A 9264-nucleotide genomic window follows, 5' to 3' on the forward strand; every position below is an offset into this window, starting at 1 on the left:
CTCAGCCATAAAAAGGGTGTGTGGCCTTCCTCAGTGGGCCCCACATAAGTCCAGATCACATACTAGGACTAGGACACTTGCATACATTGATTAAGGTGTCCAATGATCATGGAGTTAGGTGGTAAGAGCATCCCACCTTGCTGGATTTTTATTTTTATTTATTTTGGGACATCCAAGGCCCACTATAAATGGGCCACACACACATTATCATCCATACATCAGAGAACAGAGAAGAAAGAAAGAGAGTAATCCGGCCATGGGGGTAGGGCCCCACCACTAGTGGGCCCTCCCAAGAGTGAATCATACCCATACAACTACATTGATTGTACATGCAACATAAAATCACTACATGCATGATCTATAATTGCTATGGATAGTTGGGATGACATCCCAACATGATCCTTAGGGTCTAGATGACCTTAAGATGGAGTGGATCATTAAATACATCATGATGGGGTCCATGGAGAATGGCCCCATCATGGATCATGACATGCATGTAGGATGGGCCAAAGGGCCACATCCATAGGATCAAATGGGATCCCCACCATGGATTGGTGGGTCCCATATGATCCATCTAGAAAGAAAAATAAGATCAAAGGGTAGAAAAGAAGATTAGCAATTATAATCACCCACCTTAATGGATCCCACTCCAAAGTTACATCAATCTTCTCTTTATCCTCCAAGGGACATGTTTCAATGGGTGAGATGGATTATTGAAGGTTAGATGGGAGGGGATTTGAGAGAGAAGGGGCTGGAGAAGAGGGAAAATGGGGCTGGATTTTTTTCTAAGAGAGAAAGAAAGAGAGAAGAGAGTAGAGAGAAAATGAGAGGGAGAGTATGGAAATTTGCTAGAAAAGAGAGAAAGGAAAAGTAATCATCACTCTCTCTCCTAGATAAGAGAAAAATCATCATAGCCTATGGTGATATAAACTATGTTGTTAGGCTAGAGTAGGGATGGTTAGTGTGTGGGTGATGGGTGGTGTAGGATTTGGGGGTTTAGATAGTGTATGGGTAGTGTGTGTTGGAATTTTCACAAAAGAGGGTTGCCACCTTGAAAAATGTGCCCTCCACACTAGGTGGGCCACATGATCATGCTCAAAGGCTACAAATAAGATGCATATAACTTATGATCCACACTTCGGATGGACACACAAGATGCATCGTTGGAACCGCGGCGATGATGTGGTCACAATGGCATAGGTCTCAACTCGATCCGAGTCGGGTCTTCATGACTAGGCTCACAGGTGACCGCAAACACTATCCAAGGGTTACGGGTCGCCAGGATTTGACCGGTAGGATCGCGGGATCAAGATGGACGGAACACATACTCACACACACATATGCACACCTGCGAACTCGGGTCGGGTCTCACACAAACCTTGGACTGATCGAGTAAATTCTTGGACTGGTCAAGCCAATACTAGAACTAGTCAAACATAGCGAAGACTAGTTGAGAAACAGCCTATACACTTATAAAGTGACCCACTTAAAGTATGCAATCAATATAACCTAACCTATGGTCAATTTAGGGTCATTCATACCTTATAAGCAATGTTTGAACATTGAATCATTATTTACTTCAGTTGATAGTTGATCTTGACGTACATGAAGCTTGATATCATGAAGTATGTTGAAGGTTGAACTTGTAACACTTTAAAGCTTGAATTTGAAATATTTTAAAGCTTGAGCTTGAGGTACTTGAGTTACATTTTATCTTGAGCTTTAAGTACCAAAGTAAAGTATATTATCTTAACTTAGATGAAGCTTTGAAAGCTTGAACTATCAGTTGATGTTGTACTTGAACTACTATACTTGTGATGCTTGAATCTTGAAATGAATCATCTTGAACTTGAAGACGAACTAAACATGATACAGATTCCAGGAGGTTTTGGCACTACAAAATTTGACAATCATAGGAGCTAGAAAACATAGCACTTCAATCTCCTCCTTTGTCAAATTTGTGACAAAACATACTTTATTAAAATAAGATAAGCATAACATTCACAATAAAGAATCATGCACTAGTTATAACTTGGTTAAACCAATTCTCATCAATACTCCCCCTTACTACCATACTCCATACGAAGAAAATTTTTTGCCTACCTATCCACAATCTCACATTCATTATAATGAAATAACCATGAATAAATTCTCCCCCTTTTTGTCACAATATGACAGAGAAAAGAACCAATAAATAATAATGGAAGTAGATAAATAAGTAAATAGAAGAGTAATGAGAAATAGGAGAATATATGATCAAGATTACCAAGTTGACCAAGTCCATAAGCAAGCATGTCCAAGCACATAAAACAAGAGAAGTTCAAGTAGTTGAAAAGTAATTACAAAACACATATGCAATTACTAATTTGAACCCAAAGGAGTAGGTATGAAAGGATCGATTTGATGAAGTTCCTTGTTAATGCGCTTCAGATACTTGCGCATATATTTAAATTGCATTTAATGGGACACATTCATACTTTCAACCTTCTCTTCAAGTGAGCGTAAACGCACATCAAAGTCAGATAGCTGATAATCAGGATCAGCAGCAGAATTGGATTCAATTTCATCAAAGAGGTCATCCATATTGATATCATCTGGAGGTAAAACACCTTCATCTTCATTTACGGCAGCAGCTCCACCAACACCCACATCAAGTTGGCCTGTGACCAACTTCAAATTCATCATGTTAATGTTAGAGTTGTTGAAGGGTAGGTGATGAATGAGAGCTTCTCCAATAGGCATAGCCACTAAACTATGAGTGGCTAACACAGTCATAAGATAAGCAAAGGGTATGTCACTGTGACCTAGGTGGAGACGGAACTAAATTATGCTATAACAAATCAGAGAAGGAAGATATATAGAGATTCCAGAAATGATAGAATGAAGAATACAAACCATGAATGTAGTAAGTTCGGTTTTGTTACTAGATCGAGGATAAACATTTGAAATGAAAATCTTGTAAAGAATTTTATATCTGGGTAACATAAACTTGGAGGCAAGCACATTTCCAGTGCTCCATTCCGCATCCATATTACATAAATCCCTAGCGAGCATTCTCTTATCAGTTTCAAAAGGTTTTGCCACTAGAGAACTAATGGCAATACCTTCATCATTAACTGGAAGGTCCATTAAAATAGAAATAAGATGACGATCCACATCAATTGGACCTTCTCTGGTCGTAATAGTAAATGCCAGATTTTTAGTAGAAAAATTAGTAATACACGCATACATAGCCTTTACAATGGATCGGTATGCCGGGTCACCCCAATGTAGTATGTTATCCCATCCTACAGACTGAAGGAGAGGAAGGATATCAAAAGGAGACAAATGATCAATGTTAACCGGCCGTTCTACTATCACATTACACAAACGAATATCCTGCACATAACTGGGATCATCCTCAGGCGACCGAAGGTGGCGCACTATGATACGAGCATTACGAGATGAAGAGGGACCACGAGATCCTTTCTTCTTGGTTTTACCCTCCATTTATACTAAATAAATCAAGGAAGAAAGAGATTGTAAAAGAGGCAAAATGGGTTTCTAGTAGATCAGATTTTTTGATAGAAAACCTTAAAAACCAATATAAAGTATGAAATAAAACACACAAATAAAGAAAAGGAAGTGTAAAGGACTTGAATCTACAAGAAAATCGAAAATAACGCACTAACCATGGAAGAATCGAAGATGGGTTCGACCGGTCTACGTAGAGCTCGTTCGAGAAGAAGACTCAAACGAAGAAAAAGTGATTTTCCCAAATAAAAGGTCAAATCCGTGTTTCACGACGGGTCGAGTACATGCTCGATCGGTCGTGCCATAACTGGTCGAGTATGTACTCGACTAGTCGTGCACCTCACAAAATTTACAATTTTCATAAAATTTAAATTCTAAAAAAATTCAACATAATAATTATATACATTATGATACAGAAAGACATGAATCATCAGTTCATATTACACATACCAATATCAAATTTTAATTTTGCAAACCTACTTTTGTCGAGCAGTTTTGTGAATATGTCAGTAAGTTGAGTCTCGGTCAGAATATAATCAAAGAAAATTGTCTTGTCTTTCACTAATTCACGAATATAGTGATATCGAATGTCAATATGCTTGGTTCATGAATGCCGGATTGGATTTTTAGAGATATTAATTGCGCTTGAATTATCACAATATAAAACCATGGTATCTTGCGCAATTCCGTAATCGTTAAGCATTCTTTTCATCCATAGAAGTTAAGTACATGCATTACCTGTAGCAATGTATTTGGCCTCAGCTGTTAAGAGTGATACAGAACTTTATTTTTTACTTATCCAAGAAACTAAACAGTTCCCTACATAGAAACAACCACCACTGGTTGATTTTCGATCATCAATGTTACCAGCCCAATCAGCATCTGTATAACCAGCTAATTGCACACTAGTATCATGTGGATACCAGAGACCAAGATTTTCTTAACTAGCGACATCGCATAATCCACTTAACAACAATTAGATGTGACTCTTTAGGGTCAGATTGATATCTGGCACAAATTCCTACACTAAATGTAATATTAGGTCAGCTTGCAGTTAAATAAAGCAAACTACTTATCATACTACGATACAACTTAGGATCCACACTCTTACCAGTAGAGTCCTTTGAGAGTTTTAAAGTAGTACTCATTAGAGTATCAAAATTTTTCTCACTCTCAAATCCGAACTTTTTAACTAAGTTCAGAGCATATTTAGTTTGAGAGATAAAGAAACCATCAGGTAGCTATTTGACTTCCAACCATGCTCATTTCAAATTTAGACTTCATAAGATCTACAAACTCAACAATCATGTTAGTACGGGTAGATCCATAAATAATATCATCAACATAGATTTGCACTATTAGTATGTGATCATTATGTTTCTTTACAAACAATGTCTTATTAACACTTCCCATTATAAAGTTATGACTTAGTAGAAACTTAGTCAACTTTCCATACCATGCCCTAGGAGCTTGTTTCAAACCATAAAGTGCCTTTTTTAGGCAATAGACATGATTAACATGTTTAGGGTCTTCAAAACCCGATGGTTGTTCAACATATATCTCTTCATGCAAATCGTCGTTCAAGAATGCCCTCTTTACATCCATTTGGCATATTTTAAACTTTTTAAAGCACGCAATGGATATAAATAGTCTAATTGATTCAAGACGAGCTACTGGGGCAAAGGTCTCATCATAATCAATGCCTTCAATTTGAGTGCACCCTTGTACAACCAGCCTAGGATTGTTTCTAAAAATATTACCAAGTTCATCAAACTTATTTTTTAAAATCCATTTTGTTCCGATAATGTGTTTATCTTTCGGTCTTGGAATTAAGTACCAAACATCATTTCTTACAAATTGATTAAGTTCCTCTTGCATCGCAACAATCCAGTTTACGTCAGTAAGAGCTTCTTTTACATTAGCCAGTTCTACCTGAGATGTAAAGCACATGTAGTTATACATATCTTTAAGTTGCTTACGAGTGCACACACCAATGAGAGAGTTTCCATGGATTTCATTAGAAGGATGATCTTTAACTGTCGTCATTTCAGTGTTATTTTGACTTGATGAAGAGTCTGGTTTATCAATTAAAAGAACTTCATCATTTTCTGAACTTGAGACAGGTGTATTCAAGTGATCGTCTATAACCACATTAATGGACTTTTAAATTACACTAGTCCTTTTGTTAAGAACTTGTTATGCTCGACTATTTAGAGCATATCCTAAAAATATCCCTTCATCACTTTTGGTGTCATACTTACCCAGATTTTCTCGATCACGTAAGATGTAGCACTTGCTGCCAAAAACTCAAAAGTATTTGACAATAGGCTTCTTATCAGACCACATTTCATAAGCCATTTTACCATTTGATTTTCTAGTGTAAACATGGTTAATTATATAATAAGCAGTATTTACGGCTTCGGCCCAAAGATTTTTAGGGAGCTTCATACTATTTAACATTACATTTGCCATTTCTTGAAGCACTATTTTTTCTTTCTACTACACCATTTTGTTGTGGTGTTTTGGGCGTAGAAAATTCATGTGATATTCCCTGATCACTGCAAAATTTCTCAAAACTGCTATTTTCAAATTCTGAACCATGATCACTACAGATCTTAGAGACATGTGATTCTTTTTCCGTTTGGATACGTTTAAGTACCCTTTTTACTTTATCGAGAGTTTCTAATTTGTCTCTTAAGAAGACTATCCAAGTGAACCTGGTAAAGTCATCAACAATTACCAGAATGTACTTCTTACCACCTCGACTCTCCATTCTGGTTGGTCCAATAAGATCCATGTGGAGAAGTTCAAGTGGTTTAGATGTGGCATTAGAGTTCACCTTTTTCTAAGTACTCCTGGTTTGTTTGCCAATCTGGCATTCGTCATATATTTTATCTATTTTCTGTATTTTTGGTAAACCTCTTACCAACTCTCTTTTGCTCAATCTATACAAGTTACGGTAGTGTACATGTCCGAGGCATTTATGCCATAGTTCGATTTCTTCAACATGGACCATGTAACACAATAGATTAGATGAGCTAGCATCATAAACAATGTAGCAGTTTTCAGAAGTTCTGTGACCAGTTAATATTACAGAACCATTTTTATTTAAAATTTCGCACCCTTGGTTGGTGAATTTTACACTATGATTATTATCGAATATTTGAGAGATGCTTAATAAATTATGTTTTAACCCTTTTACATATAAAACATTCTCAAATAGAGGGAGGTTAAAGAGCTGAACTGTACCTTGGCTAAAAATTCTACAGTTGCTACCATCACCCAATGTGACTGAACCATCAGTTATATCTTTAAGATTGGTGAATAGACACTTGTCGCCTATCATATGTCTGAAGCAACCACTGTTTAGGTATCACTTTGAATGGCTTAAAGCTTTGAAAGTGGTGTGGGCAACCAAACACGTAACCTCAGGCACCCATTTCACTACAGTTTTGGGTTTAGGAGCATAGTTGGTCTTCTTATGTTTGAAGTTGTTATAAGACCGACCCATTGAGTTAGATTTTAAGAGCTTCTTAAGTAAATCAACAGTTTTCTCAGCTAAAGAATTACGATTCTGATGTTTATAGTTGATATGATTGCATTTAGGTTTTAAGTTTTGAAAAGTCTTAGCAGTTTTAGAATAATTTTGATTCAAACTTTTCCCTTTTGAGTTAGAAGACTCCCCTTTCACAAATTTGGGTGGAGTATTCTTATGTTTGGGAGGAATACTTTTATCGTAGCCCAATACAGATCGATCGCCACATTTTCTGGATCTGGATAAGAGTTTTTCTAACTTAGAATCACCTTGGGCATACCTCCATGTGTCTTTTAAACTCAAAAGTGAAGAGACTTCAAGTTTTAGCTTTTCATTTTCAGATTTTAAGTTTTTAACTTGGGAGGATTTGAAATCTAAGTCACACTTAGTTTTTTCAAAACAATCTGAAATGTGTGATTTTTCTAAGACTAGATTATCAAAATTTTCTTTTAGTTTTGAAAACTTTTCTTTCTGAAGTTTTGGTTTTACAACAATTTTGCAACTCTCCTTGTATAAGGCATTATAAGCATCTTAAAGATCTTCCTTATTTTCATGGTCACTATTCAGATTTTCTTCACTGGTTGAATCATCATTATCTGAAAAAGTGAAGTTGGCTAGAGTCATTAGGGCTTTAACATCATTACCTGACTAGGTTTTAAAATCTTCTGACTCAGAAGAAGCTTCAAAGTAAGAAGATTCATCCCATGTAGCCAACATACCTTTCTTTTTAGGTTTGTTCTTTTCAGGACATTTGGTCGCTAGATGCCCATATTCATGGTAGTTATAACATTGGTCGTCTTTTAAATATTTCCAAGTTTTATATCTAGATCTTTTCTTTTCATTAGGTTTTTACAAATCAACCTTCTTTTTACTTTTAAAAATCTTATAAAACTTTTTAGCTAAAAGGGTCATATCATCTTCAGAATTTTCTAAATCAGAATTGTTATTTTCTTGAGAAATATTTTTAAAAGACTTAAGGGTGATGGATTTACCTCTTGGAGCTTTAAAGTTTAACTCATAGGTCTGTAAAAAACCAACTAATTCTTCTACCCTCATATTATCCATATCATGAAGTTCCTGGATCACAATCACCTTTGAATTGAACCGTTCAGGCAATGAGCGCAGTATCTTTGCACAGACTTTTCTTTCTGGGATTCTATCACCGAGACCCCACATAGAGTTGACAATGTCATTCATTCTTATATAGAAGTCCATGAAAGTTTCACTTTCTTCCATACGTATTTTCTCAAATTTGGTTGTGAGGATTTGGACTTTAGATTTCTTGACAATTGTTGTTCCCTCATGTGTCATTTCTAAAATATCTCAGGCTTGCTTTGCAGTATCACAGGATATAATTCTTTTGAATTCATTCGGTGATAGTGCGCAAGTTATAGCATTTAAAGCCTTTGCATTGGCACTACTCTCACTTTTCTAAAGAGTGGTCTAAGAAAAGTAAGGTGAGACTTTTACAGTTTTAGATCCGTCGGTACCAGTTACTTCAGTGGTAGGAGGGGTCTAATTGGTCACTATGGCTTGCCACACGCTCTCATCTATAGATTTTAAGAAAATCCTCATTTTGGCTTTCCAATAGGCATAATTGGAGACATCAAATGGTGGACGCCTAGTGACTAAAAGGCTATCAAAATTTGACATCTTAAAAAGATCAAATCGATTAGCTCAGGAAATAAATCCAAAAAAAAATAAGGCAAGCTATTAGGCTTTGATACCACTTGAAAAGGCCGAGCTAAGAGTCATAAAGGGGGAGGGGAGGGTGAATAGGACTATGTCAAATTAAAAAATAAATGCAAAATTAAGTAAATATAAATAAAGATAGGACTAAACAATCCCACAAAGCAGAAATGAATAACAAGCTCAAATGTACAAGTATTGAGAGGTTGATACAGATGTTGTTCTAAGGACAACCTTACACCAAAAATTAATGGTTTATGGTAGGACAACCTGATTCCTAGAACGGTCTGTGTATCAAAACCTCAAACTGATACAGAGGAATAAAGAATAAAAATAGAAAAGAAAATAACTAAGTTATTACAGCATTCCCACACTTGCATAAAAGAAATTACAAGATTCTCCAAAATGCCACAATCAACTATCCACCATAAGACTAGAAGTTATAGTGGTTCTCTTGTGTGTACACCAACTATTTAGAAAAACAACCACACAACTACTCCACTCCCAATATCCTTACGCAGTAGATA

This window comes from Magnolia sinica, chromosome 12 (genome assembly GCF_029962835.1).
Source record: "Magnolia sinica isolate HGM2019 chromosome 12, MsV1, whole genome shotgun sequence".
In the NCBI taxonomy this organism is placed as follows: Eukaryota; Viridiplantae; Streptophyta; class Magnoliopsida; order Magnoliales; family Magnoliaceae; genus Magnolia; species Magnolia sinica.